Source organism: Palaemon carinicauda, unplaced genomic scaffold, assembly GCF_036898095.1.
Source record: "Palaemon carinicauda isolate YSFRI2023 unplaced genomic scaffold, ASM3689809v2 scaffold740, whole genome shotgun sequence".
NCBI classification, from domain to species: Eukaryota; Metazoa; Arthropoda; class Malacostraca; order Decapoda; family Palaemonidae; genus Palaemon; species Palaemon carinicauda.
Window position 1 is genome coordinate 39,447 of NW_027172028.1, and position 23,559 is coordinate 63,005.

General features: G+C 42.7%; 1 pseudogene; it reads right to left on the bottom strand.

Moving 5' to 3' along the window:
• LOC137637438 (ketosamine-3-kinase-like) overlaps nt 1–23,559 on the bottom strand; it is a 43,312-nt pseudogene that overhangs the window by 16,992 nt on the left and 2,761 nt on the right.

A 23,559-nucleotide genomic window follows, 5' to 3' on the forward strand; every position in this document is an offset into this window, starting at 1 on the left:
TATCCTGGTCGCACCGTCGGCCCCGACATTGAGGGCAGAGGGTGTGAGGATCCGTACTCACGTCCGACATGAAAGTCCCACAAGGACGGCCGGCAACTCCTGGGCATGTCCGCATATTAAATAAAAGAAAATAACTGAAGGTCAACTTCCAACCAATCACACAAGCTGTAAAGAAAAAGAAGAAAATTAAAGGCTGTCAGCGAAGGCGATGAACAGACACGTCTGATCACCGCCGAGCCAAAAGTGAAGTGAAGCAAGTCACCGGTGTGTGGAGGGGGGAGGGGTAGCAAGCTACCCTTCCCCACCCCCCGCTAACTAGCGCGGGGGTAATTAACCCTCGTTAAAAACTATTGGCTCGTCATTTCAGCTGCGCTAAAAGTAAACCCTTTGTAAATAGCGTGGTTTGTATTTCGGTTACGGAACAAAATAGGTTTGGAATATGGGTAGGAATAAATTTCTCCATTTTATAATCTTTTTCCCAGCTGGTTCCCATTTTTATATGGGGTCGCCGTTGCGGATGAGCCGTTTCCATCCTTTTCTATTCTGCGCTTCTGCCTCATCAATTCCCTTCTCCTGTAAGTCTCCTCTCACACAGTCCCTCCATCTCTTTCTTGGTCTCCCTCTTCTTCTTCTTCCCTGAACCTCCATCTCCATAGTATGTCTCCCAACGTGGTCCTCATCTCTCCTCATCAGGTGTCCATACCATCTCAGCCTCCCTTCCTGCACTTTCTTTGATATTTCCACCACCTTTGTCGACCCCCTTATGTAGTAATTTTTTATCCAATCCTCTCTATTTTCTAATGCTACTTACAAAAACATATAGTCTAGTTTCTGTCATAGCTATACATTTTGAATCTATAACCCTGAACTTTTTTTGTTGCTACTTTACCATGAAGTCTAACGCACTTTAGTGTGAGATCTACCTCCCGTTAGCACTTTAGCGTGAGGCCTACCTCCCGTGAGCACTAACGATGATGGCTACCGCCGTTTAATCCTAACCTAACCTAACGGTATTCTTTTACACGAGCGGGGAGAGCGGGAATGACAGGTCATGGTCATGCGGTAGACCTCAGGTTTCACGTGGGTAAGCTACATATGGCCGTAGACCTCACGCTATAGTAGCACCACTTTTTTAATCTTAAGGAGATACAATATTTATGCAAATTGATATATTTCCCATCAGCATAGTACAGTACTGTTGACACAGAACACATCCTCACAACGCTTAGTTTATCTTCCTGGCACTATACTCTCCTGTGCCATTTGGAATCAACATGAAAAATATAACTTCATATGCAACCTCTAGTAAAAAGGTTCCCCTACTGATACCTAAAAAAAAAATCACAAAAATCTCTTACCCTTTTAGTTGTAGCGAGTTGACGTTAATCATAACACAGCGGTGTTCGCTTTATAAAACCCTGTGTGATTTAGTACTGAATTCCTATCACCTTTCGACTTGACCTGAAAAACAAACTAACTTTTATATTATGTAATATATGAGTATTAAATATACTATGTAATAGTCTGCAGATCTATCAAAACAATTATAACATCAAAAAGCATATTTTGTCTTAAAACTTTAACATCTGGTTTTATCTGCAATCAGTTCTAATAATCTGGGTGCTTTTTTGATATTCTTAAAATAATATACAACCAAGTTAAAACTATTTCTACATAGAAAAATGAATTTTGAGTAATTTGTATTTTCCTAGCTATACATACATATATATACCAAGGCACTTCCCCCAATTTTGGGGGGTAGCCGACATCGACAAATGAAACAAAACAAAAAAGGGGACCTCTACTCTCTACGTTCCTCCCAGCCTAACAAGGGACTCAGCCGAGTTCAGCTGGTACTGCTAGGGAGCCACAGCTCACCCTCCCACATTATCCACCACAGATGAAGCTTCATAATGCTGAATCCCCTACTGCTGCTACCTCCGCGGTCATCTAAGGCACCGGAGGCAGCAGCAGGGCCTACCGGAACTGCGTCACAATCGCTCGCCATTCATTCCTATTTCTAGCACGCTCTCTTGCCTCTCTCACATCTATCCTCCTATCACCCAGAGCTTCCTTCACTCCATCCATCCACCCAAACCTTGGCCTTCCTCTTGTACTTTTCCTAGCTATACTTACGAGGAATTTCCTTAGGATATCTTGGGTGTTAGACCCTGTACCGACCAGAATTTTCCGTAAGGTCTCCTCATATCATACAACTGGCAGTACCCACAGTCCCTACAATCACCAGGTCTGAGTCAAGGCCGGGCATAAGAAGAAGAAATCCTCTGAACTTCCACCCGTGAACCACGACGGGACGGATGGGCGGGCGATGAAATGGAAGTTCCAAGTAAGTATAACTAGGAAAAACAGCCTTTCTGATACCATAGATAAGCCCTCCCTCAACGGTAGCCAAAAAAACACCCAGAATAATATTCCCTCCCTGGACCGTCATCCCGACACTCAAGATTAACACTTCTGGAGAGTAACGACAACACCGTAAATGGTAAGCATTCCCTCAAATCGATGATGCCTACAACTAAGATAATAGGCATACTCTGGATGTCTTCCCAACACCATGGTAATGAGCCCTCTCTAGACTGTTGCCCAAATACTTTGCATGTTACGTCCTCCTTGGAGTCTACCCAACACACCAGATACAACTCATAAGACATCCCTGGACAGTTGCCACAAACACCTAGGAGATGTCCTCCCTCGGTAGTCTCCCCAATACCCTGGAATGTAGCTCATAATTCCTTCTGCAACCTCACCTACTTCAGAATAACTTTTCCCCGGATATCAAGGGAAATTCTTCAGTTTATTTGTAAGTCTTCATGTGCATAACTCTGTACTCACATCTTGATCTTACGAGGCAATTATCAACAATCTTATGTATATTACTTTGGCATTTGTTATTCCTTACCTTTATCAATCTACAAACTATAACAGCTGACTGAAGAAAAACCGGTTGATGTGGAGTACTGTACGCTGTTAATATTTGGCAACTTGTAGCAACTTTTGATATTGGATAATGGTCTCCTCGAAGGTTTTAAGAGGCAGTCAACACCTGAAAACAAATCCAGTTAGAAATTTCATATTTGTAGAATAAAACAGATATTTCCTTCCTTAATGATCCTTATAATTCCGCTTTTCCTAATTATTAAGTTCTAAAATTTCATCAATTCCATCCTCAAACTGAAAGCATTTCTACCAGTTGCAGATTGGTTTTATATTTCATTCATCCTGTTAAGAATTCATAGTTTGTTGAAATGACAAATAAAACTATGAAAATGTTAAAAGAGGAAAAGAAATCTATCTTTTTTATTTGTAATTGTTTACTTTTTGGCAATTTAATTTCATGGAAGTGATTCTGAATGTGTGATTTTTTACATTAAACACTTATAAAATTTAAACAAAAATACATTAATTCAACCGGCAAGTTAGGATGACAGTTGGAGTCACGAGCTCACGGAAGCAACTCCAAGTGTGTGACTCTTAACTTGTTCAAATATTATTTGCAGTCGTCGACCTTTTTAACCCTTTTACCCCCAGGCTATTTGGAAATTTCCAACCCTTAACCACCAAGGGGTTATTTTTTTCCCAGCACATTTTGCAGTATATTTTTTTCAAATTGCTCTAACAGCCTTAATTTTTGTCATAGAGAGGTCAGGTTGGTCTTATTCTCTTAAAAAATGCCTGAATTTTCTCAAAAAAATTATCAAAAATATGAAAATAAAAAATTTTTATAGCATTTTTTTGCAAGGACATACCAGTACGTCCATGGGGGTAAAGGGATGGCTTTTGTGAAACGTACCAGTACGTCCTTTGGGGGTAAATGGGTTAACTATTTATAGTGTAATTACTGCCCCTATCAGTATTTCTAAGTGCCCTGTACTTGTCTGAATAAAATCGTCAAGTTCAGCATCTTGTGTCTCCATTGGAAACTCAAATGCACTACTGTGGGTAAGTGCTTGAACCCCATAACCGTTGTTCCAGTACAATATATGGATAATTGTCAGCCTACCTACTAACTCGGAACCTGAAACTATGGGGAATTGAAAACCACATAGCAATTGTCATAAAATTAAATAATATTCACTCGTGATCTACAAGAATTCAATACACACCCTTTGAACCCTTCAGCTTCTTTTATTAGTTAACATTCTACCTAAATACAGTACTTTATACTTGGCTCATTTCAGGACAAATAGCATTGGCATTCCATTTCATACACAACTTTAGCTGTTTTATAATTCCTAGAATCAAATGCTTAAGGTAAAATGACAAGTAACTTCATATTGGCATCTAAAGCTTATCATTAAGGAATTGGATTTCCAGACTGATTTCTCGCTTATCACAATCCTCACGACCTCATCCCCTACGCCTAGTTAGTCCAGCTTCTTGCTTTACTTCAGGTACTGATACCAATCATATTCAGTTCTTTAAAATACCTATTAGCGGATTCGTTAATAACTAAACTATTCGGCCTCTACAATAAACCTAGAGTATACCAAAGCCAGCAGCCAGTCTTCACTAACTAATCCTCCTAAAATCTAAAGGCGAATGCTTAGTCAAGATACTTTAACCCTTTTACCCCCAATGGACGTACTGGTACGTCCTTGCAAAAAAAAAAAAAAAAAAAAAAAAAAAAAAAAAAAAAAAAAAAAAAAACTGCTATTTACATCGTTTTTTTGCATATTTTTTATATCTTTATGAGAAGCTTCAGGCACTTTCCAAAAGAATGAGACCAACCTGACTTCTCTATGACAAAAATTAAGGCTGTTAGAGCAATTTAAAAAATATATACTGTATTGCAAAATGTGCTTGAAAGAAAAAACCCCTGGGGGTTAAGGGTTGGAAAGTTCCAAATAGCCTGGGGGTAAAAGTGTTAACACATACAGAACTGATTTGGCTCCTTTAACTTTCTTATACCTAACTTTTCATTGATGAATTCTCTTCCTTATTTCCCTAACCTAACGTACCCTAATGGAGCCCTTGGGCTTATATCATCCTATTTTCCTAACTAGGGTTTGAGCTTAGCTGGTTACAATAATAACAAGCAGTTCCATTTTTGCATGCTAGTAATTAAAATTTCTTTCAAAATATTTAATACATAATCTATTACAACTTAACTTTGATATTAGAGAATTAAATTGTTTTCTTCCTGTTTATTCAGAACTGTTTTTTAAGGCTTTATCTATTAAAACTTGCTTGAAATCCCATTGGATAGTTTTCATTCTTATCAAACTCGAGAGAGATCTAAAAGAGAAAGGTTGTCACTGGCAACACTAACTCATGATTATGATTTAATAAAGGGATTTTAAAGAGGGAAAAATCTATTTCTGGGCTCGACCTGTGTCGCTCCGTGAAATGCTCCTTAAAGCACCATTTCAAAGGTATAAATACTGCTAAATATACCAGAGAAAAAAAGTTGCGTGGAATGCCAGGTATATAACCAGCTCGCTCATTCTCATAGAGTGTTGGTATAGTAACTGGGGCGTGTTAGAACCGCTACCAGAGGTCCCTTACCAATTAGTCTTCTCCTTCCTCAATATCCCCCGATACTACGAGGGTCAAACTTACAATTACTATATAAGCCTTTAACCCTTTTACCCCTAGGCTCTTTGGAAATTTCCAACCCTTAACCCCAAGGGGTTATTTTTTCCCCAGCACATTTTGCAGTATATTTTTTCTAAATTGCTCTAACAGCCTTAATTTTAGTCATAGAGAGGTCAGGTTGGTCTCATTCTCTTGGAAAATGCCTGAAGTTTCTCAATAAATTATCAAAAATATGAAAAAAAAATGGAAATAGCAGTTTATTGCAAGGACGTACCGGTACGCCCATAGGGGTTAAGGGATGAGTTTTGTGAAACGTACCAGGACGTCCTTTGGGGGTAAAAGGGTTAAAATGTTGAAGCAATACGCAACTTCAGGAAAATTCCACGACTCAATGAGAGTGAAAGCTTAGCAGGTATAATTAGAAGGTACAGTATCATAAAATGAATGACGATGTGTCATACTCCGGGACTGGGACAGGCTAGGTCATCTAGTACCCCATACATTCTGGAGCTTTGCTGTATTTCACTTTTAAAGGGATGGCACTTCTTAGTCTAGCAAATAAAGTAGTACAAACAAATAGGTTTTTAAAATGTAATCAAGTACTGTACTGTATATTGAGATCTTTGGAGCACGAATGGTATTTTTTTTTAACTATTTTTCTTTTTAATGACAGATCCCTTAAACATTGAACTGCAAGAAAATGCGCGTGCTGGAAACTCGCTGTGACCTAGCGCTCGCCTGCCCACCTCCCAAACGCTTAGTGATTGGGTGTGTAACATTGCACAAGACTACCTTACAAGAATAGGATCTATGCACCGAAGCAGTGAGGGTAGAAGCACTCTCACTTGCCATGGCTCTAGCTGGAGGTTGGCGAAAATAGCCTTGTGAGCTCCTACAGGATGGAGGGGGAGTGTTTGGATGGTGGCGAACGAGAGTGAGCTGCGCTACATACTTGCTGGCGCATACTTTCAACAGATTCTCCCTCGTGATAGGGAGAAGCCCGAGGCACATGCCAAAAAGGATCTGGCTTAACAAAATGATGACGGCAAAGGGCAGGGACTTTAAACAACCTCGGTACTTCATCATCGTCTTGCTCTGAAAAAGAATTCCGCACTCATTTCCCAAAGCCAGGTTGTGACAACAACTCAGGCGAGGAGTGACTATCAAGAATAAGGATGGCGCTCGCCACCAGATGGTAATAAACGGTGCTTTGTATGTTGCGAGCCCTCAGCACGCTGAAAAAGCTTAGTCAGGGGGCGCACGTCATAATTGGCGAGTAGAGAAACATGACGCAAGTTATTTTCTGGGTTTACCGCATCAGAATCAACCGACTGGTAACCCCTAAGGGTAGGCCTACTGGTCTACAAATGTTTTTGTTTGTCAGCCGAAGCAGGACAAATAAAGGGTGGACGAGCAAAAGCAGAGGTTGCTAATGCTAGAGCACGAGACGTTCTTTTGGTGCATTACACATGGAGTCTCAACTGAGAAAACTCTAGTCAACTCCTGGAGAGGCAGCTCTGCACTCAGGCTGAGCCTCTAACTTCAGAACCTCCAAAAGCCGTTAATTAGAGCCGATACCCGGGATCAGCAAGTAAAGCCGAAGCTCATGCACAATGCCACTGGAGAGATGACTCCCTACAGATGAGGGCGGCGCCACTTTGCTAAAAGTCGCATTGTCCTCAGAACCTAAGAGTTGTCTGGGGATCAAATCACTCTCTTACTCGACCGTTCCCAAGAAGAAACTAATCGAGAAGTCAACAAGGAAATTGAGCAAGACATAAGGACCTCTTCGCCTTCAAGCCCCGATAGATCACAGTGCCCTCTGCATGCAGAAAAAAAGGGTGTGAAGATCCGTCTCTAGGGTTTAACCTGCATCATGAAACCTCACGATACACACACCTGATAAGAAAAAGAAGTCAAAGTCTTAAGGCAGTTTGTATTTTCCTAAATAAGGGTTAATGGCAGAGAAAGCCAGCATTTCTGTTCTCTACAGAGACAAAATAAAAAGAGATGTCATACCACCGGTTCATGCGTGAGTGTGGTGGCCAGTCTAACACCAGCTAACTAGCGGTGGATGGTTATACCTGGCTAAAAGTTTTCTGGCTATTTAGCTGGTACTGTTAGGGGTGCCACGGCCCACCCTCCCACATTATCCACCACAGATAAAGCTTCATAATGCTGAATCCCCTACTGCTGCTACCTCCGCGGTCATCTAAGGCACCGGAGGAAGCAGCAGGGCCTACCGGAACTGCGTCACAATCGCTCGCCATTCATTCCTATTTCTAGCACGCTCTCTTGCCTCTCTTCTAATTGTTTTTATGCCCACGCGGCCACAGGGGGGATCACCTGTGAACTAGTATGAAAAAAATAAGTCTTGATCTTTCCAGGACAAAATGATACCTAAAAGGTACTGTACCACAGAGTAATATACTCACATCTTTCTCTATGGTTAACTGCTGCTGAAGCTTCCTCACAAAGAAATCCTGGAAGAAGAAAAATTAATAATCTTCATGTACTGTACTCAGCTTATTGTTGTGATGGGAAAATAAAATACAAGTGTTTTAACAGATACAATAAAGGTAAAATATTATATTTCTTAGTAAGAAAAATGTATTATTTCAATATTTATCCAAGACACAATTTGGTTACATCTAAAAGCAAGCAGTTCTCACCCTCAAAGTTAAGAATGAAAAACCACAACCAACAATAGAGTAGAGAGTAGAGGTCCCCTTTTTGTTTTTTTCATTTGTTGATGTCGGCTACCCCCCAAAATTTGGGGGAAGTGCCTTGGTATATGTATGTATGTAACAATATGTCCCATCCAGAACTTTTTTGGATCTCCCTGGCTGTGGACGATGTCAAGTGTCAGTGCAATGGAAAACCATCGAACTGATAACATTGAAATCTCCAGAATCTTCAATTGAGATAATTAAAATACAATAAAAAAAAACCCCTATGAGTGGAAAGGCAGGTAAGATATCATGAGCGCTGTGGTTATGTTTCAAAATTACTTTTGTACTAAAAATTTTGATTATTTTAATGTCTTCCTAGAAATAATATTAATGACTAGCACATTGCTGCTTCCACGGAGGTAGCAGCAGTAGGGGATTCATCATTATGAAGCTTCATCTGTGGTGGATAATGTGGGAGGTTGGGCTGTGGCACCCTAGCAGTACCAGCCGAACTCGGTTGAGTCCCTTGTTAGGCGGGAGGAACGTAGAGAGGAGAGGTCCCCTTTTTTGTTTCATTTGTTTGATGCCGGCTACCCCCAAAATTGGGGGAAGTGCCTTGGTATATGTATGTACATTGCTATGAATGGAGGGATAGTGGAACAGTAACAAACTAAAATATAAAACCATTGTTCTCTAGTCCTGGGTAGTGCCATAACCTCTGTACCATGGTCTACCACAGACTTGGGTTAGAGTTCTCTCGCTTGAGGGTACACTCGGGCACACTATTCTATCTTATTTCTCTTTTTCTTGTTTTGTTGAAGTTTTTATAGTTTATATCGATATTTATTTTAATGTTGTAACCTTTAAAATATATTTTTCCTTGTTTCCCTTCCTAACTTGGCTATTTTCCCTGTTGGAGCCCCTGGGCTTATAGCCTCCTGCTTTTTCAGCTAGGGTTGTAGCTAAGTAAGTAATAATAATCATAATAATAATAATAGAAAGTTGAAAGACCCAGACTATCCTGTATACTGTACAGTTAAAGAGAATAGACCATTCAAATAAGGTCTTAAGTCAAATAATAGAGGAGATAACAGATGATACAAGCAGAAGATTTGGCACACTTGTTCTCAAAATCTAATCAAATCTGGCTGACTGGCCAATTGAAAAACCAAATGCCAGACAAATTAGCAGCCCAATGTTGCCATTTCGTTTAGAAATACTAGTCATTGTCCAAGTTGCATGACCTACATATAGACTCCTACGTTTTCAAAGCTACTGAGGTAGATTTTAGTGTTTATAAAACAATAACACATTTTCCACAAGTTTTTACTGTTTGTAAAGCACACAGACACATTTTTCTCAGTAATTTTCCCATTATAGATCCGCGGTAAACTGCAATGTCTTGCAGACTAAACTATAAAAGGGACGCGCACAGAAACCCTCTGCGTGTGACGAAGTACGTCTAACTTTCCAAAACTTTCAAGAGAATGAAGATGACGAAGTATTTGTTGGCGAGGCTTGCTTGGTTTAGACTATATTAGCACAGGGCCTTCGTCTATAGTTGGGTGTTAAAGGAGAAGAAGTGATCTCATTGGATTTCTGGACTCTTCCAAACCAACAGAGACACTATTTTACACCAAGAAAATCATAACCTTAAACAATTTTGTCTTAAAAGACAGATACAACGTAGGTACTGACATAAGACGGACTTCTTCTTCTTTTTGACTGCATCTTTTCCAACTTTTATGTGGGATCGATGTTTCTGGCCAGCGTTCTCCATCTATCTCTGTCCCACAGTTCATCACCGGTTAATCCCTTTGATCGAAGGTCATCCTTGATACAGCCCATCCGGATCGACATCGGGAGCGCAGGCCCACCGCTGCCTCGCTCCAGAGAGCTTGGCCACGGACGGTCAACATTCCAATAATGGTGGGATAAAGATTTTAAAGCAATATCTGCTTTCTTCTTAAAAAACACAAACCTCTTTAAGGCCTATAATTTTTGTCCTTGTTTTACTCAAGTTTAGTTTTCTACACAACTTATATAGAAGATTTTAAATTGCTCTGATAGGAGGACTAGCTTTATTCTAAAGAAGCTACTTCTTGAACATTCAGATGTCATCCACAGAGATTTATTACAAACGGGTGATGGGATACAGATCTAATGTGCCACTCCTGTCACAAAGGATCTACCTACACATATCTGAATTGGCTGTCTTCTTTATAATCCAGAGGAGAAAGATACCTCGAAAAATGGCCCTAACATCTGGAAAGAGTTGAAGATCACACCCAAACTCTGCTTAGCACTCATCAATCTTAACCCTTTTACCCCAAAAGGACGTACTGCTACGTTTCACAAAACTCATCCCTTTACCCCCATGGACGTACTGGTACGTCCTTGCAAAAAACTGCTATTTACATTTTTTTTTTTTGCATATTTTTGATAATTTTTTGAGAAACTTCAGGCATTTTCCAAGAGAACGAGACCAACCTGACCTATCTATGATGAAAAATGTTATTTTCATTAGTAAAATAAATTTTTGAATATACTTACCCGATGATCATGTAGCTGTCAACTCCGTTGCCCGACAGAAATCTAAGGTCGGGATACGCCAGCGATCGCTATACAGGTGGGGGTGTACACAACAGCGCCATCTGTGAGCAGGTACTCAAGTACTTCTTGTCAACAAGAACTCAATTTTCTCCTCGGTCCACTGGTTCTCTATGGGGAGGAAGGGAGGGTCCTTAAATTCATGATCATCAGGTAAGTATATTCAAAAATTTATTCTACTAATGAAAATAACATTTTTCAATATTAATCTTACCCGATGATCATGTAGCTGATTCACACCCAGGGTGGTGGGTGGAGACCAGCATACATGTTAACATTAGAAGCTAAGTATCCCGTATTTCATTTTAGCAGTTATTCAAAATAACAAACATAAAATAAATAAGTACCTGGTAAGGAAGTCGACTTGAACCATTACTCTGCCTTTTTTAAGTACGTCTTCCTTACTGAGCCTAGCGGTCCTCTTAGGATGCTGAACGACTCCTAGGTGCTGAAGTATGAAGGGCTGCAACCCATACTAAAGGACCTCATCACAACCTCTAATCTAGGCGCTTCTCAAGAAAGAATTTGACCACCCGCCAAATCAACCAGGATGCGGAAGGCTTCTTAGCCTTCCGTACAACCCAAAAAACAACAATAAAAAGTATTTCAAGAGAAAGATTAAAAAAAGGTTATGGGATTATGGGAATGTAGTGGCTGAGCCCTCACCTACTACTGCACTCGCTGCTACGAATGGTCCCAGGGTGTAGCAGTTCTCGTAAAGAGACTGGACATCTTTGAGATAGAATGATGCGAACACTGACTTGCTTCTCCAATAGGTTGCATCCATAACACTCTGCAGAGAACGGTTCTGTTTGAAGGCCACTGAAGTAGCGACAGCCCTAACTTCATGTGTCCTTACCTTCAGCAAAGCAAGGTCTTCTTCCTTCAGATGAGAATGAGCCTCTCTAATCAGAAGCCTGATGTAGTAAGAAACTGCGTTCTTAGACATCGGTAGAGCAGGTTTCTTGATAGAACACCATAAAGCTTCTGATTGTCCTCGTAATGGCTTTGTCCGTCTTAAATAGTACTTAAGAGCTCTTACTGGGCAAAGTACTCTCTCTAGTTCGTTCCCCACCAAGTTGGACAGGCTTGGGATCTCGAACGACTTGGGCCAAGGACGGGAAGGAAGCTCGTTTTTAGCCAAAAAACCGAGCTGCAAGGAACATGTAGCCGTTTCAGATGTAAAACCTATGTTCCTGCTGAAGGCGTGGATCTCACTGACTCTTTTAGCTGTTGCTAAGCAAACGAGGAAAAGTCTTTAATGTGAGATCCTTAAAAGAGGCTGATTGAAGCGGTTCGAATCTTGATGACATCAGGAACCTTAAAACCACGTCTAGGTTCCAGCCTGGTGTGGACAACCGACGTTCCTTTGAGGTCTCAAAAGACCTAAGGAGGTCCTGTAGATCTTTGTTGGTGGAAAGATCCAAGCCTCTGTGGCGGAAGACCGCTGCCAACATACTCCTGTAACCCTTGATCGTAGGAGCTGATAGGGATCTTACGTTCCTTAGATGTAACAGAAAGTCAGCTATCTGTGTTACAGAGGTACTGGTTGAGGAAACTGCATTCGCCTTGCACCAGCTTCGGAAGACTTCCCATTTTGACTGATAGACTCTGAGAGTGGATGTCCTCCTTGCTCTGGCAATCGCTCTGGCTGCCTCCTTCGAAAAGCCTCTAGCTCTTGAGAGTCTTTCGATAGTCTGAAGGCAGTCAGACGAAGAGCGTGGAGGCTTGGGTGTACCTTCTTTACGTGAGGCTGACGCAGAAGGTCAACTCTTAGAGGAAGAGTCCTGGGAACGTCCACTAGCCATTGCAGTACCTCGGTGAACCATTCTCTCGCAGGCCAGAGGGGAGCAACCAACGTCAACCGTGTCCCTTCGTGAGAGGCGAACTTCTGAAGTACCCTGTTGACAATCTTGAACGGAGGGAACGCATACAGGTCTAGATGGGACCAATCCAGCAGAAAGGCATCCACGTGAACTGCTGCTGGGTCTGGAATCGGAGAACAATACATCGGGAGCCTCTTGGTCATCGAGGTAGCGAATAGATCTATGGTGGGCTGACCCCACAGGGCCCATAGTCTGCTGCAAACATTCTTGTGAAGGGTCCACTCTGTGGGGATGACCTGACCCTTCCGGCTGAGGCGATCTGCCATGACATTCATGTCGCCCTGAATGAACCTCGTTACCAGCGAAAGCTTTCGATCTTTTGACCAAATGAGGAGGTCCCTTGCGATCTCGAACAACTTCCTCGAATGAGTCCCTCCTTGCTTGGAGATGTAAGCCAAGGCTGTGGTGTTGTCGGAGTTCACCTCCACCACCTTGCTTAGCTGGAGGGACTTGAAGTTTATCAAGGCCAGATGAACTGCCAAAAGCTCCTTGCAGTTGATGTGAAGTGTCCTTTGCTCCTGATTCCACGTGCCCGAGCATTCCTGTCCGTCCAGTGTCGCACCCCAGCCCGTGTCCGATGCGTCCGAGAAGAGACGGTGGTCGGGGGTCTGAACAGCCAATGGTAGACCTTCCTTGAGAAGAACGCTGTTCTTCCACCACGTCAGTGTAGACCTCATCTCTTCGGAAACAGGCACTGAGACCGCCTCTAGCGTCATGTCCTTTCTCCAGTGAGCAGCTAGATGATACTGAAGGGGGCGGAGGTGGAGTCTCCCTAACTCGATGAACTGGGCCAGCGATGAAAGTGTCCCTGTTAGACTCATCCACTGCCTGACTGAACATCGGTTCCTTCTCAGCATGCTCTGGATGCATTCTAGGGCTTGATTGATCCTTGGGGCCGACGGAAAAGCCCGAAAAGCTCGACTCTGAATCTCCATACCTAGATAGACAATGGTCTGGGATGGGACGAGTTGGGACTTCTCTATATTGACCAGGAGGCCCAATTCCTTGGTCAGATCCATAGTCCATCTGAGATTCTCCAGACAGCGACGACTTGACGGAGCTCTTAAAAGCCAGTCGTCCAAATAGAGGGAGGCTCTGATGTCTGCCAAGTGAAGGAATTTGGCAATATTCCTCATCAGTTTGGTAAACACAAGAGGTGCCGTGCTTAGGCCAAAGCACAGGGCTTGGAACTGGTACACGACCTTTCCAAAGACGAACCTTAGGAAAGGTTGGGAGTCTGGATGGATGGGGACGTGAAAGTACGCGTCTTTCAGGTCTAACGAGACCATCCAGTCCTCCTGCCTGACCGCTGCTAGGACCGACTTCGTCGTCTCCATCGTGAACGTCTGCTTGGTGACAAAAGCATTGAGAGCACTGACGTCCAGCACCGGTCTCCAACCTCCTGTCTTCTTCGCTACCAGGAAGAGACGGTTGTAGAAGCCCGGGGATTGATGGTCCCGGACTATGACTACCGCTCCCTTTTGTAGCAAGAGCGACACCTCTTGTTGCAACGCTAGCCTCTTGTCCTTCTCCTTGTAGTTGGGAGAGAGGTTGATGGGAGATGTAGCTAGAGGGGGACTGCGGCAGAACGGAATTCTGTACCCCTCCTTTAGCCACTTCACAGACTGAGCGTCTGCACCTCTGCTCTCCCAAGCCTGCCAGAAGTTCTTGAGCCTGGCTCCCACTGCTGTCTGGAGAGGAAGGCAGTCAGAACCTGCCTTTTGCGGACTTGGAACCCTTCTTGGATTTGCCACGGTGACTGTCGGCACGGGTACCTCCTCTGCTGGAGGTTCTGCCACGAAAGGGCGGGATGAACCTAGTTGCTGGTGTGTCTACTGCTGCAGGACGGAAAGGTCTAGGCACGGAAGGTAAAGCTTTAGTCTTACGTGCGGAAGATGCCATCAGATCATGGGTATCCTTCTGGATCAGTGAGGCAGCCATCCCCTTGATCAGCTCCTCCGGAAACAGACACTTGGAGAGAGGAGCAAACAACAACTCCGACTTCTGGCAAGGAGTGATACCAGACGACAAGAAGGAGCAAAGATGTTCTCTCTTCTTAAGCACTCCCGACACGTACGAAGCCGCAAGTTCACCAGACCCATCCCGAATGGCTTTGTCCATGCTAGACATGATCAGCATGGCAGAGTCCCTATCCGAAGGGGAAGTCTTCCTGCTTAACGCTCCCAAACACCAATCGAGGAAGTTGAAGATCTCAAAAGCACGAAAGACTCCCTTCAACAGATGAGCCATGTCAGAAAAGGACCAGCAAATCTTCGATCGTCTCATAGCCAGCCTGCGGGGAGAGTCAACCAGACTTGAGAAGTCGCCCTGGGCAGAGGCAGGAACTCCCAAGCCGGGTTCCTCTCCCGTGGCATACCAGACGCTAGATTTGGAAGCAAGCTTGGTAGGCGGAAAGATGAAAGCAGTCTTTCCCAGTTGCTTCTTGGACTGCAACCACTCTCCCATAACCCTCAAAGCTCTCTTGGATGAGCGTGCGAGGACAAGTTTGGTGAAGGCAGGAGCAGCAGACTGCATGCCCAGAGCAAACTCGGAGGGAGGAGAGCGAGGGGTTGCAGACACAAACCGTTCTGGATACAAGTCCCTGAACAAGGCAAGGACTTTACGAAAGTCTAAGGAGGGAGGCGTAGACTTGGGCCCTTCTAAGTCGGAGTGCGGTTCATCCAAATGTGCGGCTTCGTCATCCGATACTCCATCATCCGAAAGCTGAGTAGGAAGTGGCAAAGGCGGAGCAGAAAGCTGAACGGCTGAATCCGGCAGCACGGGTGCATGCGTAGCTGCTGCGGATCCAACATCATGCCGCTGCTGGTCAGTCTGCGAGCTGGCAACAACAAAAGCAGAGTGCTGGTGCGTGGGAGGGGTTGCCGTGGGTTGCGGATCATGCCGTATGGGATGCGGAGCATGCCGCATGGGTTGCGGAGCATGCCGCATGGGTTGCGGAGCATGCCGCATAGTGTCAGAACCCGGCAGCTCTACAGCACCTTCCCACTGCTGATGCGGTAGCTCATGCATGTCAACGGATGGTGCAGCAAGAACATGCGTCTGGCAGGGTGGACTGCGCATCGGTGGTGGAGCTCTCACAGGTGGAGTGTGGGAGCAGGCAGCCGCAGTATCTGCTGAGCGCACAACCGCGGCAGGTTGTAGGTTAACAGGTGCAGTGTCAACCTTCTCAGCATGATACTCTTGCATGAACGCAGCAAGCTGAGACTGCATAGTCTGCAGCATGGACCACTTAGGGTCTACCGTGGTTGGAGCAGTAACAGACGGAGCAGTAGCCTGTTGTGGAACCACTCTACCTCTCTTGGGAGGTGTGCAGTCATCGGAAGACTGCGGCGAGTCCGAACTGACCCAGTGGCTACACCTGGGCCGTTGGACTCGCTCGGAAGGGACCTTACGCTTGAGCGGTCGTGAGACCTTGGTCCATCGTTTCCTCCTTGAAACTTCTTCCACAGACGAGGAATGATAGGGCTAATTCGTCTGTTTGTGGATGGGACGATCTCTGACAGATACGTCCTACGTCCGCAACCACTGAGGGTACATCCGTACGCTGATCAAGGCCTGCCGAACCCTTTGGTCCTTCGACATTGCTTCTCCCCTGGGCTTGGGAGCTTGCAAGAGGTCCCGGACTGGGAGGACGACTGGCACGAACAGATGTACCCTCATGCGCAACACTGACACTGACACTTTTCACTTCACTTGCACTAACAACACTTCCCACTGCACTTTTCGCTTTCAGCTCTTTGACATCTGCCAAAAGCTGATTACGGTCATTAGCCAATGACTCCACTCTGTCACCAAGAGCCTGAATGGCACGCATCATATCCGCCATGGATGGCTGAGCACTAGTAGCAGGGTCGGGAGTCACCACTACAGGGGAAGGAAAAGGTTGAGGGGCATGGGGAGAGGAAAAATCAACAGAGCGAGAAGAACTCCTCCTGATCCTATCCTTCTCTAGCCTACGTGCATTTTTAAGGAATTCGTTAAAATCGAATTCCGAAAGCCCAGCGCATTCCTCACATCGATCTTCCAATTGACAGGATTTACCCCTACAATTGGAACAAACGGTGTGAGGATCTATGGAGGCCTTCGGAAGACGCCTAGTACAAGCCCTAACACTACACTGCCTGTACTTAGGGACTTGAGACTGGTCAGACATCTTGAATTGTAGAAATAGTCAAGGGGGGATTCCAAAATCTAGCAAAGTTCGTTAACAATTAAACCAAATTAAATCAAAAAGCTTGCTAAGCTAATGATAAAGCTTCCTGAATAGCGAAGGCTAAAAACTAGAGCGAATACATCACCAAAATCGTGAAAAACAACTCCAGAATCAACAGCGTATCCAAGTAGGTCTTGCCGGTGGCACGACAGAGGAAAAATTGAGTTCTTGTTGACAAGAAGTACTTGAGTACCTGCTCACAGATGGCGCTGTTGTGTACACCCCCACCTGTATAGCGATCGCTGGCGTATCCCGACCTTAAATTTCTGTCGGGCAACGGAGTTGACAGCTACATGATCATCGGGTAAGATTAATATTGAAAATTAAGGCTGTTACAGCAATTTAAAAAAAAGTATATTGCAAAATGTGCTTGAAAAAAAATAACCCCTGGGGGTTAAGGGTTGGAAAGTTCCAAATAGCCTGGGAGTAAAAGGGTTAATAAAATCTGTGCAAATCATAGTCTCCTTTTCATCGCTGTTTTAGTAACAACAATTTCGCCTTTTAATCATTTCAAAAATCCTTATCAATTGTTGTCAATCTTTAGGAAAATATATGCTTGAATTATTGTACCATACTGTACAGTACTTGAACACTAACAGCCCAAAACAAAAAAAGGAATGAAGCCTTAACTTCTTTGGCAAAGAGAATAACGGTTCTCCAAGAATGAGCAGTTTGGACATGGGACGAGGATCATTTGGTCAGGAATGGTTTAGCTATGGAGGCTGCCTCTCGAAGACCTGTAAGAAGTTCTAGAGGGAAACTTAACAATGACTTGAGTTCGGGAAAACAAAAGAAAGGAGAACTCGATTCACGACTAATCCACATTCAAAATGGTAACTTCACTGGTCCAGTGGTACAGAAAATAAACAAACGATTGACCTTGTAATATTTTCCTTCAGATTACAAAAAGGGAAACTTATAATCAATGCAGTGATGCAAGCGTCAGTAGCAGCAGTTAAAAAATATAGAAAGCTCTTATAAAACAGTAGTTTGTAACTTTATTTCTAAGAACCATGAAAGGATAAGGCATATTTATAGAGCTTCAACAAAGCTGTGCGAAAGGTAGACAGTATACAAATAAAAACAGGATTTCTATATCAAATTGCAACCTTTACTGGCTAAACAAAATGATTAAGGATAAACAAAACTTCATGATACTTACCACTCAATCATCACACCAGCTGTTATCTTGGGAGAGGTATCCACAGCAAGTGTCGATGTGGAGGCTGAACTTCGATGTGTATTGCTGGCACTCCTTCTTGCCCTGGCAGACGTAGCTGTCGTTCGATTCAGCCTTTTTCCCTTCGGTGTTATATAGAAGGAGCCTGTGGGAAGGATAGTCATTACCAAACAGAAATAGCATTCAAGAATGCCACATGAGGTATAAATAGATGACAAATATATAAAGACTAAATACAGAAAATATTCATATTCCATACATACAAACGTCTGAGCATTGCACAGGAACTTTGTCTGTTTTACTTAGTGAATTCCAAAGTCATGCTGTGCTTTTCTGAGGGACAAAATGAATGCTTTTAAGTTTATGAAGTATCGAGAATGACTTTAACATGTTCAAGCTGAGAACTGCCACGTTTACAAGCATTCGTCAGGATATAATCCTGCTCACCAGTGGTAAGACATTTTGGACTTAAATACTGTACATCAATTTTCTTACGATATCCAAGATATTACCACGTTTTACCCGACACCTGAAGTCATCCCAACTAAAATTTTTACTTTTTATCATCTCTCAAGAACTCACATGATTTCATTCATCTGTGTTGGATAATGTGGGAGGGTGGGCTGTGGCACCCTAGCAGTACCAGCTGAACTCGGTTGAGTCCCTTGTTAGGTTGGGAGGAACGTAGAGAGTAGAGGTCCCCATTTTTGTTTTGTTTCATTTGTTGATGTCGGCTACCCCCCAAAAAATTGGGGGAAGTGCCTTGGTATATGTATGTATGTATGTATGTACAAATTTAACCTGACTCTTGCTTTATGTCAACTCATAAGATTTCATCATTTTACAACGATCAAAGGTAATGCGTTATCTTACGAGATATGTGCTGGACTGAAAACCGCAAGTTATTTTAGTACCTCCTTGTGTGATTATAAAGGCTACATAGCATCTGTAATATTTAAGCAGGGATTATAAATGACCATCACAATTGCAGATGCATAATAAGTAATAGTTTGTTGCAGTACAGTTTCCATTTGCAATGCCATGCAAAGATACCTCATCAAAGGTCATTAACGGACATATGCAAATCGCCTTATATTTGTTCAGTGTATCCAACTCACTCACTCCAAAGCCCTGTCCACACAATCGAGGCAAACAGTGATACCAGACCACAATAGTTAGTAGGAATGAGGGTTAACGACGTCAGAAGTGGGAAAACTAAAGGCAGGGATCTGGCAACACTGTATGATGCCAGATCCCTGACTGCAGTTTTCCCCGCTTCTGACGTCATCAACCCTCCTTTTCACTAACTATTGTGGTCTGGTATCATTGTTTGCCCGTCGGGCATGCTCGATCGCGTGGACAGGGCTTAACAGAAGACTTAGCCTTCCCGTTTTATAAAGTTTAATAACACTTCTGCTTCATAGAAGAGCCACTTGCTACATGACCCTGTACCAAAGAAAGGGAGAAGCTCACGTTGAATTATAGCAAGATCTGTCTCTCTTGCCCTGAAATAAAATATTTTGTTCCAATTTGCACTGGGAGTTAGCATAGCTCTATCCCTACACTGTGCTGTATATGATCTCCTCTATCAAATACAAGAAATAAAACTACTCGTGAGAAATTCTTCTCATTTTCAAACGATCAACCAGGAGAACTTCTATTCCATCTTGGATGATCCTCTAATTTGTGACCTTGAAAGCAAAAAGATGTCAACTCTACTTATACAAATATGAAGTGTAAAGATGTGGCTTCGAATCTCAGGAGGATTCAGCCTCTTGTCTTCCCAAATTAAGCGTAGTTGAATCGACAGCTTTGACAAATCACTCTAAAATCTTTCCCTTCAGCTGGTTCTGAAACTCAAGCCGGAAGGAATACTTCCAAATCTGGAGTATCCTCTTAATAGAAAACATGAGTGACTCATTAATCTTTATCTTGCAAAATGATTCTGCAACATTAAAATTGCTTGGCTACGGTGAATGTTATATTCTGTGAGGATTTGGAAATTCACTATCATTATTTTCATCGCCATTCCTCTTACCATGAATTTATCACATATCATCTCTTTCCCCATAATTAATCTGATTTTCATATTGCAATAATTGCAGTAATGAGGGGTCCAATAACATACTTGAAATAAAATTACCCGAATCTCATTCTTTTAAAATACCTATTAAAGTAAACCCCTCAGAAGAGTATTGGGAGTTAAATTGCAGGACAGGATTAGAAATGAAACTACAAAAGAGATTACTCGAGTGCCATATGTGGACGAGATCACGATAAGGGGTAGATGGAGATGGTTTGGGCATACTCTTCGCACTCCCCCAGAGAGATCAGTTCACCAAGCTTCCAACTGGGCTCCACAAGGCACTAAGAAGTTGGAAAACCCAGGCCTAATTGGATGAGGACTATGAAGCCTGAAGTGGGAGACGGAGAAGTATTGATTTAAAAGCTCTAGATGAGACGACTGGCAAAATCTAACCGAGGCCCTTTGCGTCAATTGGTGTGAGAGGAAATAATGAATTGCTTATGATGATACTACATACTTGACAAATATTTTCCAAACCTCATTGTTAATGATGATACTTTTCCCTTTGAGCAATATTATTAGTAATATTATTACTAAGCAAGCTAAAATCCTAGTTTTAAAAGCTGAGATTGATTGATTGATTCGAAGTTCTCTGGCATCTCGACATCGAGGGTCATTGATGCCGATATCGTTTACTATAAAGATTAGAAGAATATTCAATTAAAACCAGAGAAGTAAATATATTATAAAACTTAAATAGCATTAAGTTGAGAAACATCTACATTATTTATACTTTCAATCAAGAGTTAGAACATTACAACATCTTCAAGCTTCAAACGCAAGAAGCACTCACTCTGCCAGCTGCTTCCTGAGCATTCCCGTGTGCCGATTCAAACTGCTCCATGTCCGGGTATTCCAAGCACAGCACGGCTCCGCCCGCGGGGTCGTCTACGACTATGTGCGGAGTGGGGACCATCACTGTCCCCGTTGCTTTCGTGGCCTTCGGACTTTCGAACTCCGCGTCGAACATCCCCCTCGCCTGACGAGAATTTGATGTTTTAACTGTGATATCTAAAAACAAGATTAATAAAATTACAAACTGCTGGTAATAAAACCATCATTTATTTATTCATATAAATTGAAATTTAACTTACAGTGACATCTACAAATGATAAATAAAATTACTAACTGCTGGTAATAAAAACAATTTTTCTAATCATACATATAAATTGAAGGTGTTAGTATCCAAAATCCAGCATTCAAATTATCCGTCAGATAATGTTTAATGACTGGTATCTATTAAAAAGCTATACAGTACATACATATTCAATATATGATAAATGTTAACCCTTTTACCCCCAAAAGGATGTACTGGTACGTTTCACAAAACTCATCCCTTTACCCCCATGGACGTACCGGTACGTCCTTGCAAAAAACTGCTATTTACATTTCTTTTTGCATACTTTTGATAATTTTTTGAGAAACTTCAGGCATTTTCCAAGGGAATGAGACCAACCTGACCTCTCTATGACAAAAATTAAGGCTGTTAGAGCAATTTAAAAAAAATATACTGCAAAATGTGCTTGAAAAAAATAACGCCTGGGGGTTAAGGGTTGGAAAGTTCCAAATAGCCTGGGGGTAAAAGGGTTAATACAGTATTTCATTAGGAACTTTTGACGGCAAATATCAAAGATTTATACATTATAATTTATTATCCATTTAACTATAAATTTCTTATCGCATCGATCGAAACCATAAACCCCATACATTTCGAGTAACCCCTTTCTTTTTTAAATGAGATTTTTTCACCTTTCTATAGATGTCTCTTTCCAGCTATTCTCTCCAGGGGTTAACTACTGCACTGCAATCGTTCAGTGGCTACTTTCCTATTGGTAAGGGTAGAAGAGACTCTCTAGCTATGGTAAGCAGCTCTTCTAGAAGGACACTCCAAAATCAAACCATTGTTCTCCAGTCTTGGATAGCGCCATAGCCTCTGTGCCATGGTCTTCCACTGTCCTGGGGTAGAGTTCTCTTGCTTGAGGGTACACTCCGGCACACTATTCGATCTGTTTCCTGACTGAGCTATTCTTCCCTAATGGGGTCCTTGGGCTTACAGCATCCTGCTTTTCCAACTAGGGTTGTAACTTAGCTGGTGGTAATACTACGGCTATTCAGATAAACTAGTCTTCATCTTTTGCCCAATATTCTTGAACATTAAAAACCAGAGGAATTACAGACGAGGGAGAAATTATATATAAAACAAGCCTCTTCGGTCCTTTCTAGCTATAAATATAGCACTAACAAGGAACATGTTTACAGCATGATGAGAAATGCCTCAATAATAGCCCTACTGTCATCCCTACCTGATCTTAAATGAACTGCTCATAAGTTTCGTAAATATTGCTTTTCCATCAACCCATGCCGACTGACTTCAGGGCCCTAACCTTATCTGCTGCCCATCAAAAGTTTCACTTGAAAATGGGGAACTAAACTATATAATCTTCGTACTGACAAATAGATTAAAGTCCGGGACGACTTAAAAGGAGATATTTCTTCATCACACTGTTAAAAAGAAAGAAAAATAAATATTTGTAAAGGAAGACCCTGATGGTATGAAAACTGTAAATATGCAGCGACCACGTAGGGACCGCATGAGACACAAAGGGATCAGGGACAGAAAGGGTCGCACTGGGTTAAGAGAGAGCGTCGGGGTGTTAACGCCGACGCGACCCGAAACTTACTGGAGAGCGAGACCTGAGCAAGCATGCTCTCTGACCCCGGGTCGTCTCTGGGCGCGTATCACTCCGCCAGAGATGCCCCGCATAGAAAACGGGAGTAGGGTAAACTACACAAAATTCTGGTCGGATGGGAGGAGATCCCAGATACTTCTAAGAAAGTAGTTTGAGGTAAGTACTTCGTGTTAGAACAACTGTAAATACGCACCAAACACAATTTGCCCTATATCTATAGTGTACTTTTCTGTACTAAACCATTGAGCAGTAACCTCTACGTGGAGTCGGACGTACAGATTTTTTTCACAGCTCCCTTGAATTCTAGGCAATTTAAGCCTAGATCTTCATTTCAACATGTTTCACATCTAATGAGTCTTTCCATTTGTTGTCCCCCTCACCCCCAAACTCTTTCCAGTCTAATTCTTCTTTCCTTCTTTTATCATATGTCTCCTTCAAACTCTTCACTTACAACAAATCAAAAGATAATGGTCATGTGTGTGTGTGGGGGGGAGGGGGAAGTGCAGACAAGGGGAAGTGCAGACAAGGGGAAGTGTGGTGAAGCACAATAGAAAATAATATGGACGTCATAGATATTTCAAGAATCGAGATGATTAGGAAATTGGATAAGTCAATGAAGTGGTTCAAATGGAATGAAGCGGTGAA